Genomic DNA, 18478 nt, shown 5'->3' on the forward strand with positions numbered 1-18478 from the left:
GCTCGCAGTTAGGTTGATCCCTCATTCGCGGTGGAGTGAAAGGTTGCCAGGGCGTGGCAGGCTGCGAAATACGAGGGCAGTTCAATAAGTAATGCAACACATTTTTTTTCTTGGCCAATTTTGGTTGAAAAAACCGGAAATTTCTTGTGGAATATTTTCAAACATTCCCGCTTCGTCTCGCATAGTTTCATTGACTTCCGACAGGTGGCAGCGCTGTACGGAGCTGTTAAAATGGCGTCTGTAACGGATGTGCGTTGCAAACAACGGGCAGTGATCGAGTTTCTTTTAGCGGAAAACCAGGGCATCTCAGATATTCATAGGCGCTTGCAGAATGTCTACGGTGATCTGGCAGTGGACAAAAGCACGGTGAGTCGTTGGGCAAAGCGTGTGTCATCATCGCCGCAAGGTCAAGCAAGACTGTCTGATCTCCCGCGTGCGGGCCGGCCGTGCACAGCTGTGACTCCTGCAATGGCGGAGCGTGCGAACACACTCGTTCGAGATGATCGACGGATCACCATCAAACAACTCAGTGCTCAATTTGACATCTCTGTTGCTAGTGCTGTCACAATTGTTCACCAGTTGGGATATTCAAAGGTTTGTTCCCGCTGGGTCCCTCGTTGTCTAACCGAACACCATAAAGAGCAAAGGAGAACCATCTGTGCGGAATTGCTTGCTCGTCATGTGGCTGAGAGTGACAGTTTCTTGTCAAAGATTGTTACAGGCGATGAAAGATGGGTTCATCACTTCGAACCTGAAACAAAACGGCAATCAATGGAGTGGCGCCACACCCACTCCCCTACCAAGAAAAAGTTTAAAGCCATACCCTCAGCCGGTAAAGTCAGGGTTACAGTCTTCTGGGACGCTGAAGGGGTTATTCTGTTCGATGTCCTTCCCCATGGTCAAATGATCAACTCTGAAATGTATTGTGCTACTCTTCAGAAATTGAAGAAACGACTTCAGCGTGTTCGTAGGCACAGAAATCTGAACGAACTTCTCCTTCTTCATGACAACGCAAGACCTCACACAAGTCTTCGCACCCGAGAGGAGCTCACAAAACTTCAGTGGACTGTTCTTCCTCACGCACCCTACAGCCCCGATCTCGCACCGTCGGATTTCCACATGTTTGGCCCAATGAAGGACGCAATTCGTGGGAGGCACTACGCGGATGATGAAGAAGTTATTGATGCAGTACGACGTTGGCTCCGACATCGACCAGTGGAATGGTACCGTGCAGGCATACAGGCCCTCATTTCAAGGTGGCGTAAGGCCGTAGCATTGAATGGAGATTACGTTGAAAAATAGTGTTGTGTAGCTAAAAGATTGGGGAATAACCTCGTGTATTTCAATGCTGAATAAAACAACCCCTGTTTCAGAAAAAAATGTGTTGCATTACTTATTGAACTGCCCTCATACTTCTGTGGGGGCAAAACTTAAGGCTTCCCCAGTTAGTCTGAAGACAGGTCCCAGCTGCTGTCTGTGGCTGACAACTTACTTCAGAAAGACGCATTAGTTTGTCCTGTTTCAGAGGAAACCTCTCAGCCTGCAAGATCGGAGCAGTTACAGTGGATGGCATTATTGGTAGTTGGGATCTCCAATGTTAGGTCGTGTTATGGGGCCCCTTAAGGACATGGCTCCCAAGGAGGGGAAGAAAGCAACTGTGTGCTCTGTGTGCATACCAGGTGGAGACATTCCAGACGTGGAAAGGGTCCTTCCGGATGCAATGAAGAGTGCAGTACGTAGCCAACGCAGGTGCTGGTTCACGTCGGTAGCAACAGTGTGTCACTTTGGATCGGAAGTGATTCTTTCTGGTTTTGAGCAGCTACCTGAAGTAGTGAAGGCTGCCAGTCGTGCTTGCAAGATGAAAACAGATCTCACCTTTTCCACCATAGTCGACAGGACCCATTGCAGATCTCTGTTACAGAGTGGAGGGCCTGAATCAGAGGCTCGCACGATTCTGCGAAAGTGTAGGCTGAAGATTCCTCGACTTGCGCCATAGGGTGGTGGGGTTACGGGTTCCCCTAAATACATCAGGAGTCCATTATACACAAGAGGCGGCTACACGGATAGCAGGGCCTTTGTGGCGTAGACTGGACGCTTTTTTAGGTTTGAGGGTCTCGGGGAAAGGGCTTCATACTCAAAGGGTGCAGGTCGAACATAGAAAGAATGCAGATCTAGGAACCTTCGGTGTAACAGTTGTAAATTATTGTACTTGCGCTGGGAAAGTATCAAAGATCCAAGCATTAATAGAGAACAAGGATGCTCAAATCGGTATAGGCGCTAAAAGGTGGTTAAACCTCAAGATAAGTTCAGCCGAAATTTTGGCGAACGACCTAACAGTCGTCAGAAAGGACAGGCTAAATACAGTTGACAGTTGCGTGTTTGTTACTAAAAAAAAAAATGGCTCTGAGCACTATGGGACTTAACATCTATGGTCATCAGTCCCCTAGAACTTAGAACTACTTAAACCTAACTAACCTAAGGACAGCACACAACACCCAGTCATCACGGGGCAGAGAAAATCCCTGACCCCGCCGGGAATCGAACCCGGGAACCTGGGCGTGTTTGTTACTGTATACGTAGTTTATCTCGTAGCGCAATTGAAAGAGATAGCTCCTGTAAGTTAGCATAGGTAGACATCATTCTTAGCAGCCGGAATAAAATAACAGCTGGATCGTTTACTGACCTCCCAGATCCGTTGATACGATTGCGGAAATGTTAAAAGAAAACTTGAGTCAAATTTCAGATAAGTACCATACTCATACAATAGTAGTTGATGGTGACCTTAATTTACCCTTGATATGTTGGTGAAAATACATGTTTAAATCGGGAGGTACGCATAAAACGTCTTACAAAATTATGCTAAACGCAATTTTTTTAAAATTATTTCGAGCAGTTAGTTCAGGAGCCCACTCGAATAGTAAACTGTTGTGAAAACATACTCGACCTCTTAGCAACAAATAATCCTTAGCTAATAACGAACATAGAAACGGTTGCAGGAATTAGTGAGCACAGGGTTGTCGTAGCGGAACTGAATCCTAAATCCACAAAAAATAAAAGAAAAATATATCTTTTCAAAAAATCGGATTAAATTTCGCTTGACGCGAATTTAGACTCCTTCCAAATTAACAATGTAGGTGTAGGCCAGATGTGGTTTGAATTCAGAGAAATGGTATCGACATCAATTGAGAGCTGCATATGAAATAAATTAACAAAAGACAAAGTTGACCCCCAGGACCAAAAGAGGTCAGAACACTGTTGCAGAACGCAAAATCCCGAAGATTGGGGATCTTTCACGGAAGCTCAAAATTTTCATGGACTTCAATGCGAGATGCCTATAATAGTTTCCACAACGAAACTTTTGTCGAACCTGGCAGAAAATCCAAAGAGATCCTGGTCGTATGTAAAGGATGCTAGAGGCAAGACACAATCAATGCCGTCTCTGCGCGATACCAATGAAAGTATTATAGAATGACAGTGCTGCTAAAGCAGAGCTACTAAACACAATTTTCCGAAATTCCTTCACCAAAGAAGACGAAGTAAATATTCCAGAATTTTGAATCAAAAACTTTTGCCAGCATCAGTAACTTAGAAGCAGATATCCTCGGAGTAGTCATGCAACTTAAATCATTTAATAAAAATAAGTCTTCCGGTGTAGACTGTATACCAGTTAGCGTCCTTCCATAGTATGCTGATGAAATACCCACACCTAACAATCATATGCAAGCGTTCTCTCGACGAAAGATCCGTACCCAAAGACTGGAAAGTTGCACAGGTCGCACCAATATTCAAGAAAATCAATAGGAGTAATGCACTAAATTGCAGGCCCATATCTTATCGTCGATATGCAGCAGGATTTTGGAACATATACTGTGTTCTTAGATTATGAATGACCACGAAGAAAACGATCTATTGACACACAGTCAACACGGATTTAGAAAACGTTGTTCTTGTGAAACACAACTAGCTTTTACTCACAGAAAGTGTTGAGTGCTATCGACAAGGGATTTCAAATTGATTCCGTATTCTAAATTTCGATGCTTGTAACAAAACTGTGTGTTTATAGAATAACATCCCAGTTATGCAATTGGATTCGTGATTTCTTTTCAGATAGCCCACAGTTCATAGTAACGGACTGAAATCCATTGATTAAAACAGAAGTGATTTTTATATGTAAGCTATTTAAGTGACAATCTGAACAGCCGTCTTAGGTTGTTAGCAGATGATGCTATCGTTTATCATCTAGTAAAATCATCAGAAGATCAAAACCAATTGCAATACGATTATACGATTTAGATAAATTATCTGTATGGTGAGAAAATTGGCAGTTGATCCTAAATAATGAAAAGTGTGAGGTCATCCATATGATTACATAAAGGAAACCATTCGACTTTGGTCACACGACAGATCAAATAAATCTAAACTTTGGTCACACGATAGATCAATTAAATCTAAAGGCCGTAAATTCAGCTAAATACCTAGGAGCTACAATTACGAACAACTTAAATTGGAAAGAACCCCAAGAAAACGTTCTGGGAGAGACGAACAAAAAACTGCGTTTTATTGGCAGAACACTTAGAAGATGCAACAGATCTACTGAAGAGACTGACTACGCTACGATCGCCTGTCATATTTTGGAGTACTGATGCACGGTGTGGGATTCTTACCAGATGGGACCAACGGAGTACGTTGCGAAAGTTCAGAGAAGTGCAGCACGTACTGCATTATTGATAAATATAGGACAGAGTGTAATGGACATGATACATGATTTGGGATGGAAATCATTAAAACAAAGGCGTTTTACATTGTGGCAGGATCTTCTCACGAAATTTCAGACACCAGTTACCTGCTGCAAATGTGAAAATATTGTGTTGACGTCGACTTACATATGGAGAAACCATCATCAATAAAAGAAGGGAAATCAGAGCTCGCACGGAAAGATATAGATGTTCTTTTCTTCCGTACGCTGTTGGAGATTGGGATACTAGAGAATTATTGTGAAGGTGGTTCGATGAACCCTTTGCCAGGCACTTAAGTGTGATCTGCAGAGTATCCATGTAGATGTAGATGTGAATGGCTAATGTTCCTATCCCCGATTTGTTTCTCAGACACTCTCTTCAACTCCTCTAAGTTTATTGCAACGTTTCTGGATGTATATACAATGGGTGTTAAGGTTATAAGTGCAGAAATTGTGAGCATTGGTACCTTATGCGTACCCACTTAATTGTTTTAGTTGTTTTTTTTCCCTGCGCCCAACAGTCTTCCCGTAAACACAAATTTCACTACCAAATGTTTTCTGCAAGGTCATTAACTGTGCCACCAAGTGGACTCTGCCTGTCTGTGTAGACTAAGCGTGCTGTGTCCGCTCTTTTAACACCTACCTGCTGCCCAGGGGAAACGAAGTGTTGAATGCCTTGCTCTTGCCGCATGTACTTGGAGGTAGTAACAATTTAAAAACATATTACTCTAAATATCTACAATTAGTCTGCAAATGAAGTAAATGCTGATGTAATGTTGTTCAGATCACCGTCCTCAGTCACCAATAGAAATATCGGCACTTATATATAAAGAACACAATTGGTCACTGAAGTACTGTGGTGCTACAAATCAACGAAAATATTTGCTTTCATTTCACTTGATTTTATCTCTTGCTTGCACCGACGAAGGGTGACAAAGGGCTGAAGAAGCGTGATTTAAACATAAAATATTTTCGAATTAACTTACACATGCAACTGGTTTATTACATCAAAATTTGATTTACGACACCTCACAGATGCTATAGAGCAATTAAATGACTTTCAGAAGTAAACTTTCCTCTGTATCTAACTGTAATTGTCCTAACATTGACGATAGCTTCTATTGTGTGTGTGTGTGTGTGTGTGTGTGTGTGTGTGTGTGTGTGTGTGTGTGTGTCGCGATCAGCAAGTCGTTCTCAATCTAAAAACACACAAATTAGAATAAAGTAGTGCATCGCTGGAGCATGTCCTTTTTACGTAGATCCTGTTTTGCTGTAGGCTTTCTGGCAGGTCTAGGAATAGAGATGGTCTCCTGATTTAGGCCATCAGTCCTCAAATTAAAAGAGCGGAGCCACCATAAACAAAATGAAAATATGAACTATTATACAACCCAATATACCATAACCCCCATTCCAAAACTTGCAAATACGATACTGCAGTGCCTATGTTATTCTGAATTACGATGCGAAGATCATTTGGACGTGCATACATGTGCAAAGGAACAGGCGCTGCGCCGACTACAGCCGTTATGAAATACATTAAATGTATTCCCGGTTGCGAATATGGACAACCATCAGCTGCAGAATGGAATGACTACAGTGAAAATTTGTAGCGGATCGGGACTCGAACCCGGATTTCCAGCTTATCGCAAGTGGTCGCCTTACCAGTTGGCTATCAGTGCACGACTATCGTACACTACAAGCCATTAAAATTGCTACAGCAAGAAGATAACGTGCTACAGACGCGAAATTTAACCGACAGGAAGAAGATGCTGTGATATGCAAATGATTAGCCTTTCAGAGCATTCAAACAAGATTGGCGCCGGTGGCGACACCTACAATGTGCTGACATGAGGAAAGTTTCCAACCGATTTCTCATACACAAACAGCAGTTGACCGGCGTCGCCTGGTGAAACGTTGTTGTGATGCCTCGTGTAAGGAGGAGAAATGCGTACCATCACGTTTCCGACTTTGATAAAGGTCGGATTGAAGCCTATCGCGATTGCGGTTTATCGTATCGCGACATTGCTGCTCGCGTTCGTCGAGACACAATAACTGTTAGCAGAATCTGGAATCGGTGGGTTCAGAAGGGTAATACGGAACGCCGTGCTGGATCCCAACGGCCTCGTATCACTAGCAGGCATCTTATGCGCATGGCTGTAACGGATCGTGCACCCACGTCTCGATCCCTGAGTCAACATATGGGGACGTTTACAAGACAACAACCATCTGCACGAACAGCTCCACGACGTTTGCAGCAACCTGGGCTATCAGCTCGCAGACCCTGGCTGCGGTTACCCTTGACGCTGCATCACAGACAGGAGCGCCTGAGATGGTGTACTCAACGACGAACCTGGCTGCACGAATGGCAAAACGTCATTTTGCCAGATGAATCCAGGTTCTGTTTACAACATCATGATGGTCGCATCCGTGTTTGGCGACATCGCGGTGAACGCACGTTGGAAGCGTGTATTCGTCATCGCCATACTGGCGTGTCAACCGGGGTGATGGTATGGGGTGCCATTGGTTACACGTCTCGGTCACCTCTTGTTCATTTTGACGGCACTTTGAACAGTGGACGTTACGTTTCAGATGTGTTACGACCCTTGGCTCTACCCTTCATTCGATCCCTGCGAAACCCTACACTTCAGCGGGATAACTACCGCATGCTGCAGATACTGTACGGGCCTTTCTTGACACAGAAAATGTTCGACTGCTGCCCTGGCCAGCACATTCTCCAGATTTCTCACCAACTGAAAACGGTTGGTCAATGGTGGCCGAGCAACTGGCTCGTCACAATACGCCAGTCACTATTCTTGATGAACTGTGGTATCGTGTTGAAGCTGTATGGGCAGCTGTACCTGTACACGCCATCCTAGCTCTGTTTGACTCAATGCCCAGACGTATCACGGCCGTTATTACGGCCAGAGGTGGTTGTTCTGGGTACTGATTTCTCAGGATCTATGCACCCAAATTGCGTGGAAATGTAATCACATGTCAGTTCTAGTATAACATATTTGTCCAATGAGTACCCGTTTATCATCTGCATTTCTTCTTGGTGTAGCAATGGCCAGTAGTGTACATGCGCAAACTTCCATATGTGGTCAACATACGTCTATGACCTGTACTCGTACATCCATTATGTATATTCCCGGAACTTTGTATCGAAATTCAGAATAGGCAATCTGGTATTTATCCACCGACACTGGGCAAGCGACTTTCAAGTAAAATATCTCACCTGTACGGGAGTATACGTAATGGATGTTCCAGTACAGATTGTAGACGCATGGTTGAAGATATACGGAAGTTCGGGTCGGGCCGTGAGTCGTGCACGGATAGCTAAACGGTAAGGCAACCGCTCGTGACAAGCGGGAAATCCAGATTCTAGTCCAGGTCCAGCACAAATTTTCTCTGTCGTCATTCCACTCTTCAGCTGATGGTTGTCGATATTCGCAGTTGCGAATACATTTACTGTAAAACTTACTAATCTCCGGGCTTAAGGCCGTGCCAAACATGGATCCGAATGAAGTTACATAGGCGCTCTTTCAAACACTGAAATGAACAACAACGGGGGAATGTAGTCCGTGCACCTACAGGCGTGTGTGAGTACACAATGTGACTCCTGAATAAAGGCTGAGACTTACGACTGCTGCATACACACCCGTCAGGCCCGTGCCAACTCGCCTTTACTCGCGGGTCACATTGTGCACTCACACATGCCTGTAGGTGCACGGACTATATACCCCTGTTTTCTTTCATTTCAGTGTTTGAAAGACCCCCTAACCAATTTTATGTGAATCCATGTTTGACATTGCCTTAAGCACGGACGTTTGTATGTTTTGGAATTGGGATTGTGGGATGTTGGATCGAATAATAGTTTATATTTTCACTTTATTTACGGTGGTTCCGCTCTTTTATTTTGGGGGCGGGTGTCCTTTTACGTAGGTGATGTTCTGCTAGAGAATTTCCGGCAGTCCTAGGAATTGAAAGGGATTCCTGTTTTATGCCATGTACCAGGGATGAACGATTTTAACCTAACTTAACTTCTTTATTCGACTTTTAGGGGTCCACATTTCATGTACGTATCTGGTTTTTTTTCATTTGAATTTTAGTATAAGTTTCCCTTAGTTTTTTTTAATGTTAAGAATTTGAATAGGCGTCATTATTTATTTACAACTTTGCAGATGCACCTGGCAACGGCCTTGCCGCAGTGGATACACCGGTTCCCGTCAGATCACCGAAGTTAAGCTCTGTCGGGTGTGGCCAGCCCTTGTATGGGTGACCATCCGGGCCACCATGCGCTGTTGCCATTTTTCGGGGTGCACTCAGCCTCCTGATGCCAATTGAGGAGCTACTCGACAGAATAGTAGCGGCTCTGGTCACAGAAAACCATCAAAACGACCGGGAGAGCGGTGTGCTGACCACTCGCTCCTCCTATCTGCATCCTCAGCTGAGGTTGATATGGCGGTCGGATGGTCCCGATGGGCCACTTGTGGCCTATTGACGGAGTGCGTTTGCAGATGCACCTGAAGAAGGGATACTGGTCCTGAAAATGGGTTGTGCTTTCCTTATAGGAAATGAAAAATTTTACAACTGTAGCGAATCTTATTGCTGATGATATATGCAGATGCTAGCCAAACCTGCTGGTTGCCCTGTTGCATTCGACCACGAACAGCACCCGTGCTGTGTCCTCAGTAAGTTGTATCAGTCGTGCTCAGAACAATGTTCTGTGTACTTGTGCGTGTGTCATGTCGGATGTAAGTACATCCGAGCGTGGGCAAACTCCTGACGGTCGTAAGGCCGGTCCTTCCGTTACCAAGGTAGCCGAAGTGTTCTGTGTTTCCCAAGGCATCGTGTCGAAGATTTATGCAGCATACAGGGAAAGTGGAAAAACATCATCCATTACGTCACCACGCGTAAGAAAGTGAGTGTTGAGTGACGGTGACGGATGGTCATTGAAGAGTATTGTGACAAAAAATAAGGAGACGAGAACTGCAAAAGTCACTGCAGAACTGAAAGTCGCACTCGCGAATCCTGTCAAAAACAAAACGAAACGAAGGGAGCTTCAGAAACATGGAATTGCAGAGCGAGTTCGACTTCCAAAACCACGTATCAGTGATCCAAATGCGCGTACTAACAGGAAAACGTGGTACTGAAGCCATTAAAATCTAGACTGTGGACCAATGGAAGAATGAAAGAAGATTCATCCGATCAAGTGACACACTGTTCCAAACTTCTGGCCGAGTTTACGTCCCACGAGTAAAACATAGCGGGGAGTTGGTGATGATTTGGCTAGCCACATCGTCGTATTCCAAGGCACCACGGTTACTCTGTAAGATCGCATTACTGGCAAGGATTATTTGAGCATTTCAGCTGATCGGGTCCATCCCATAGTACAATCTTTGTTCCCCAATGGTGACGCTGTGTTCCAAAGACAGCAGGGTCGCTGTTCCCACAGCTCTCATCGCCCAGGAATGGTTCTGTGAGCACGAGGATGAATTGTCGCATCTCCCGTAGCCAGCACAGTCACCCGACGTCAATGTTATTGAGCCTTCGTAGTCTACTTTGGAGAGAGGGATGCGTGACTGCTTCTTACTTCCATCGTCATTACCTGAACTTGCCACTATTTTGCAAGAAAAGTTGTGTAAGATTCGACTTATAACCGTACAGGATCTGTTTTTGTCCATTTCGAGACAACAGGTTGCTGTTTTGAATACCTACGGTTTTTCTACACAGTGTTAGGCATGGTAATGTGTTGTATTAGTTGTGTTTCTATGTTTTTCTGTTTACAGAGACAACCAGTGTCCCTAAATTGTCGATAACAACACAAAATGATCTTTTAACATAGCGGTTATGTCGGTAATTCCTTTAGATGAAATTTTCACTGTTGTAACACACAAACATCTCGCATGTTACAACACACAAAACTCTTTTCTTGCTTTGTCGCCATTTTGTCAAAGCACTGAACTCGTAACGCCAACTGATGGACACCACGCAAACTCGGTGAAGTTACGGTTCTATACATGCATTAGTCATACACTCATACTAGAGATATCCCCGGGTGTGGGACCTACTTTTGGAAACCATCTATAGGGTGACAGGTTAGTCTCCCAAGCAGCACGCCCTGGAGCCATTTATCCTGGTGGGCCCTCACTTGCGAGTAATCGACGAAAAAATTTCGGAATTTCGCGTTTCTATGTAGACCCCTTGAAAACAGCATTATTATGCAGAGTGATGGCATAGAATAGTGGTTAGGATACATTCTTGACATGCAGAAGGTTCTGCGTTCGAGTCCTAACAGGTGTTTCGGAATCTTTCATTTTAAAATCATTATCGAAATGACTTAGACCACTATTTTTATTCTATTAACTTGTTAAAGTATATTTCCTTATTATTCGCGATCCTTGGTAACATTATTTTAAACATTCTTTTTACTTTTCCTTAGCTCTCATTTATTCTTCCTATCATTAATTTTTCAATTCGAATCCTTGTGCATGTGCTTTAAACTATTTTTATTTATCTATCACAATATTTGTTCAAATATGCTGATCTGTCGCTTAAAAAACAAAAGACGACATAATCTCTTTCTGTTAATTGTGCAGTCCAGTCAAAAATGTTTTCTGTGTTGCACGATGTAAAGTTTTTTTGGATGATAATTGTCACACAAACATTAAAAATATGCTCTTGCTGCACTATGGACAAAAAGTGTAGATGTCGATTTAAATGAAAGAAGGGATTATAAGTAAAACAAAGTTCAAACAAAATGAGAAGCAAATAATCAATGCATTAATATGGATGAAAATATAATACTTTAAAATGGAAGATATTAAATCTAAATTAATACATAAAAGTAACATAAATCACATGCACATGGTTACAATATGAAAAAAGAATGACAGGAAGATGAAATGAAAACTAATGAAAAGGTTAGTTCGGTGTTTAAATGAACGTGACAAAGGATTTAAAATAAAAAATTTTCATTGAAACTAGTTAATTGAATAAAACTAGAAATCAAAGTCATTTCGATAAAGATTTAAAAATGATAAATTTCGAAGCACCTATTAGGATTTAAACTCACAACCTTCTATCCACTGGACTACGCCATCACTCTTCATAACTTTAAGGGTCTATAACGGATCAAATAAATAGTTGCAACTATTAATGTTCCAGTCCTCGTACATAAAGCGTTTTTGTCACGTCGTTTATTTGCGCTGCTACCGAACATCAAACCGTATACCACCGACAAACGTGCTCCTGCTTTCTTTTACTCCTGTTACATGTACATATCGGAAACACAGCGCAAGTGCATCTTTGCGGCCACTAATTGGAAAACGTGGTACTGAAGTCATTAAAACCTAGACTATGGACCAGTGGAATAATAAAACAAGATTTATCCGATTAAGTGACACACTGTTTCAAACTTCTGGCCAAGTTTACGTCCCACGAGTGCAACATGGCGAGGAGTTGGTGATGATTTGGCTAGCTACATCGTGAGCACGAGGACGAATTGTCGCGTCTCCCGTAGCCAGCACAGTCATCTGCCTGCTGTGGAGAGTGGGATACGTGACTGCTCTACGTGACTGCTATCTACTTCCATCGTCATAATCTTAAGTTGCCACTATTTTGCAAGAAAAGTTGTGTAAGATTCTGCTGAAAACCGTACGGGAGCTGTTTTTATCCATTTCGAGACAACAGGATGCTTTTTCGAATTCCTACGGTTTTCCTACACCGTGTTAGGCATGGTATTGTGTTGTATTTGTGGCGTTTCAGTATTTTTGTCTTCCTCTGTAGCTACACATGTTATAAACTACAGTCCGTCGTCGAATTTTTCTCTCTGTATGTGAAGGGTTATCTCAGGAACTATGGCATGGAATTTGAAATGATTTTCCCTCATAGACAGGCTGATTCAAGGAGAAGTTTTCTGACTGTCATTGCACATTATAAATAAGACGTCCGGCCATAGATGTTTAGTGTTACCCGTGCAAAGCCGAACTGGGTCGCTAGCTGTGCATAAAATGGAATCGGCGACTCGGTTTAACACATGAAAGCACGCCGTTAATGAGTCACACCGAAAACGTGAGAGACCGAGTACGAACTTTTGTTTGTTCCTGCCATACGTTCTTACAGCACTTACTGGCACTGTGGTGTCTCTGTCTGCACCAAAAGCAAATGGTTTTAAGATATTTTTAATAGTTTGAGAAGGTTCGTTTTTCTCCATTTTTTAAGGGTACGCGAAGCAAGTTTCACTCTCCCGTAGTTTCCACATTCACATGTATCTCCATTGTATTCATAGCAAGGCACTACACCATATTTCAGGCCACTTCTGAATAGATATGTGCGCCATGTGACGCCGTCTACTACGAAGAGTTTCCACATTTCGTCAGCTACTTGATTCGTCCCCATATTCTGTGGCTACATGATGTTTCTGTTTGAGAAACTTATTTTCGGCAGAGCATTTTCTCAGTCTGGCTCTATCACACGCAGACATATGCGTGATAAATGATAAATTTCGAAGCACCTATTAGGATTTAAACTCACAACCTTCTATCCACTGGACTACGCCATCACTCTTCATAACTTTAAGGGTCTATAACGGATCAAATAAATAGTTGCAACTATTAATGTTCCAGTCCTCGTACATAAAGCGTTTTTGTCACGTCGTTTATTTGCGCTGCTACCGAACATCAAACCGTATACCACCGACAAACGTGCTCCTGCTTTCTTTTACTCCTGTTACATGTACATATCGGAAACACAGCGCAAGTGCATCTTTGCGGCCACTAATTGGAAAACGTGGTACTGAAGTCATTAAAACCTAGACTATGGACCAGTGGAATAATAAAACAAGATTTATCCGATTAAGTGACACACTGTTTCAAACTTCTGGCCAAGTTTACGTCCCACGAGTGCAACATGGCGAGGAGTTGGTGATGATTTGGCTAGCTACATCGTGAGCACGAGGACGAATTGTCGCGTCTCCCGTAGCCAGCACAGTCATCTGCCTGCTGTGGAGAGTGGGATACGTGACTGCTCTACGTGACTGCTATCTACTTCCATCGTCATAATCTTAAGTTGCCACTATTTTGCAAGAAAAGTTGTGTAAGATTCTGCTGAAAACCGTACGGGAGCTGTTTTTATCCATTTCGAGACAACAGGATGCTTTTTCGAATTCCTACGGTTTTCCTACACCGTGTTAGGCATGGTATTGTGTTGTATTTGTGGCGTTTCAGTATTTTTGTCTTCCTCTGTAGCTACACATGTTATAAACTACAGTCCGTCGTCGAATTTTTCTCTCTGTATGTGAAGGGTTATCTCAGGAACTATGGCATGGAATTTGAAATGATTTTCCCTCATAGACAGGCTGATTCAAGGAGAAGTTTTCTGACTGTCATTGCACATTATAAATAAGACGTCCGGCCATAGATGTTTAGTGTTACCCGTGCAAAGCCGAACTGGGTCGCTAGCTGTGCATAAAATGGAATCGGCGACTCGGTTTAACACATGAAAGCACGCCGTTAATGAGTCACACCGAAAACGTGAGAGACCGAGTACGAACTTTTGTTTGTTCCTGCCATACGTTCTTACAGCACTTACTGGCACTGTGGTGTCTCTGTCTGCACCAAAAGCAAATGGTTTTAAGATATTTTTAATAGTTTGAGAAGGTTCGTTTTTCTCCATTTTTTAAGGGTACGCGAAGCAAGTTTCACTCTCCCGTAGTTTCCACATTCACATGTATCTCCATTGTATTCATAGCAAGGCACTACACCATATTTCAGGCCACTTCTGAATAGATATGTGCGCCATGTGACGCCGTCTACTACGAAGAGTTTCCACATTTCGTCAGCTACTTGATTCGTCCCCATATTCTGTGGCTACATGATGTTTCTGTTTGAGAAACTTATTTTCGGCAGAGCATTTTCTCAGTCTGGCTCTATCACACGCAGACATATGCGTGATAAATGATAAATTTCGAAGCACCTATTAGGATTTAAACTCACAACCTTCTATCCACTGGACTACGCCATCACTCTTCATAACTTTAAGGGTCTATAACGGATCAAATAAATAGTTGCAACTATTAATGTTCCAGTCCTCGTACATAAAGCGTTTTTGTCACGTCGTTTATTTGCGCTGCTACCGAACATCAAACCGTATACCACCGACAAACGTGCTCCTGCTTTCTTTTACTCCTGTTACATGTACATATCGGAAACACAGCGCAAGTGCATCTTTGCGGCCACTAATTGGAAAACGTGGTACTGAAGTCATTAAAACCTAGACTATGGACCAGTGGAATAATAAAACAAGATTTATCCGATTAAGTGACACACTGTTTCAAACTTCTGGCCAAGTTTACGTCCCACGAGTGCAACATGGCGAGGAGTTGGTGATGATTTGGCTAGCTACATCGTGAGCACGAGGACGAATTGTCGCGTCTCCCGTAGCCAGCACAGTCATCTGCCTGCTGTGGAGAGTGGGATACGTGACTGCTCTACGTGACTGCTATCTACTTCCATCGTCATAATCTTAAGTTGCCACTATTTTGCAAGAAAAGTTGTGTAAGATTCTGCTGAAAACCGTACGGGAGCTGTTTTTATCCATTTCGAGACAACAGGATGCTTTTTCGAATTCCTACGGTTTTCCTACACCGTGTTAGGCATGGTATTGTGTTGTATTTGTGGCGTTTCAGTATTTTTGTCTTCCTCTGTAGCTACACATGTTATAAACTACAGTCCGTCGTCGAATTTTTCTCTCTGTATGTGAAGGGTTATCTCAGGAACTATGGCATGGAATTTGAAATGATTTTCCCTCATAGACAGGCTGATTCAAGGAGAAGTTTTCTGACTGTCATTGCACATTATAAATAAGACGTCCGGCCATAGATGTTTAGTGTTACCCGTGCAAAGCCGAACTGGGTCGCTAGCTGTGCATAAAATGGAATCGGCGACTCGGTTTAACACATGAAAGCACGCCGTTAATGAGTCACACCGAAAACGTGAGAGACCGAGTACGAACTTTTGTTTGTTCCTGCCATACGTTCTTACAGCACTTACTGGCACTGTGGTGTCTCTGTCTGCACCAAAAGCAAATGGTTTTAAGATATTTTTAATAGTTTGAGAAGGTTCGTTTTTCTCCATTTTTTAAGGGTACGCGAAGCAAGTTTCACTCTCCCGTAGTTTCCACATTCACATGTATCTCCATTGTATTCATAGCAAGGCACTACACCATATTTCAGGCCACTTCTGAATAGATATGTGCGCCATGTGACGCCGTCTACTACGAAGAGTTTCCACATTTCGTCAGCTACTTGATTCGTCCCCATATTCTGTGGCTACATGATGTTTCTGTTTGAGAAACTTATTTTCGGCAGAGCATTTTCTCAGTCTGGCTCTATCACACGCAGACATATGCTGCCTACTAAGTATAGTGTCAACAGTTTCACGTTTCCACTTAACCGACTACTCTTCACTGCCTGATCTTGGCGAAAAACTGACCTTTGCCGTCCCATAAAAGAGAAAACTCTTGTGCCTACAGTCTTCTTACAGCTGATGCGCTCTTCTAGGCATATGTTCTTTTCAAAAACATCGTTTTACATCATTGCACCCTCCGCCTTTCATCACTAATCGTGCTGCTCAAAAACTATGGCGACTTCCGATACTCTCATCACGTAGGTTACGAATACCTAATGTTTGTCAGCCAAATGGCGTTGCGTTGCGTTGCACCTGTCCGCAGTAATACTTTACGCTTTCTAAAGCAAGTGCTAGGTTGTCCTTAATTGGAACGAGGTGAATTGCAGCTTTCCAGGCTCTCAAGATGCCCCAGCTATTTTACTATCGCAATTATTATCATGAAAATAATTTCTGAGGGACAATTTCTCTTTTATCTGTTAGCGAGCATCTTCGCAGTATACGTAAGAATGACAGTACGCACTATTTCTTGCAGTGATGCTGGCCAGAGAATATGATTGAATGTAACACTTAGACTGTATTCTTAAACTGGTAGTGAATTCTACGTAGCGTGCATCTCAGCACATCGAAGAGGTACATCATCCCGAATAAAGCTCTTCCTTAACGAAACTGTTCGCATAAGTATCTGGAATATGTACAAGTTTTCATCACTTCCACTTACTGTAATACACCCAAGAGCAAAGGAAAATCGTACACCAGCCAAATATCGTATAAGCCCCACGCGAGCACGCAGAAGACCGCAACACGACGTGGTATGGAATTGACTAAAGTCTGAAGTAGTGCTACAGGGAATTGACACCATGAATCCTGCAGGGCTGTCCATAAATCCGCAAGAGTACGAGGGGGTGGAGATTTCTTCTGAGCAGCACGTTGGAAGGCATCCCAAATATGCCCAATAATGTTCATATCTGAAGAGTCTGGTGGCCAGCGGAAGTGTTAGAAAAGTTTTCCTGGAGCCTCACTGTAGAAATTCTGGACTGTTGGGTTTCGCATTGTCCTGCTGGAATTTCCCAAATCCGTCGGGATGCACAATGCACATGAACGGGTGCAGGTGATCAGACAGGATGCTTATGTACGTGTTACCTTTCAGAGTCGTATCTAGATGTACCAAGAGTCCCATATAACTCCAACTGCGCACGCCCCACACTGTTACATAACCTCTACCAGCTTGAACAGTCTCTTGCTGACATGCAGGGTTCATGGACTCGTGAGGTTTTCCCCATACCCGTACACGTCCATCCTCTCGATACAATTTAAAACGAGACAAGTCCGACCAGGCAACATGTTTCCATTCGTCAATAGTCCAATGTCAGTGTTGACGATCCAGGCGAGGCGTAAAACTTTGTCGTGCAGCTTTCGCCTCCGAACACACATATCGGTGATTTTTCGTTGAATGGTTCGCACGCTGACGCTTGTCGATGGCCCAGCATTGAAATCTGCAGTAGTTTAGTTAAGGGTTGCTCTTCTGTCACGTTGAACTATTCTGTTCAGTTGACGTTGCTCTTGTTCTTGCATGATCTTTTTCCGGCCGCAGCGATGTCGGAGATTTGATGTTTTACCAGTTTCCTGATATTCACGGTACACTCGTGAAACTGTCGTACGGGAAAATCCCCACTTCATCGTTACCTTGGAGATGCTATCTCATTACTCGTGCGCTGACTATAACATCACGTTCAAACCCACTTAAATCTTGATAACCAGCTATTGTAGCAGCAGTAACCGATCTAACAACTGCGCCAGACACTTGTCTTATATAGGCGTTGCCGAACGCAGCGCCGTATTCTGCCTGTTTACATATCTTTGTAGTTGAATACGCATAGTTATACAAGTTTCTTTGGCACTTCAGTGAAATTTTCACTGTATTTTACTTTTGTTGTTAATGTTGAATTCTAGTGCTGGGTCTGAAATGTCTATGTTTGTGGTTTTCAAAAAATGGTTCAAATGGCTCTGAGCACTATGGGACTCAACTGCTGTGGTCATAAGTCCCCTAGAACTTAGAACTACTTGAACCTAACTAACCTAAGGACATCACACACATCCATGCCCGAGGCAGGATTCGAACCTGCGACCGTAGCAGTCGCACGGTTCCGGACTGCGCGCCTAGAACCGCGAGACCACCGCGGCCGGCTTTTGGTTTTCAATACATTCTATGAGTATTTGCCTGGCCGATAACAAATATCCACGGTATCTTGGAGCTACATTTAACAAAACGCTGTCATTTAAACAGCATGAAACAAAGACTGTATGTAAATTGATTTCAAAATTCTGCAAAGATAAC

At 43.2% G+C, this 18478-nt stretch overlaps 1 pseudogene; it reads left to right on the plus strand.

Annotated features, from left to right (window-relative positions):
• The first annotated feature begins 8924 nt into the window (after nucleotides 1–8924).
• On the plus strand, nucleotides 8925–9042 carry LOC126263992 (5S ribosomal RNA; annotated as a pseudogene).
• The last annotated feature ends 9436 nt before the right edge of the window (nucleotides 9043–18478 follow it).

This window comes from Schistocerca nitens, chromosome 6, assembly GCF_023898315.1.
Source record: "Schistocerca nitens isolate TAMUIC-IGC-003100 chromosome 6, iqSchNite1.1, whole genome shotgun sequence".
NCBI classification, from domain to species: domain Eukaryota; kingdom Metazoa; phylum Arthropoda; class Insecta; order Orthoptera; family Acrididae; genus Schistocerca; species Schistocerca nitens.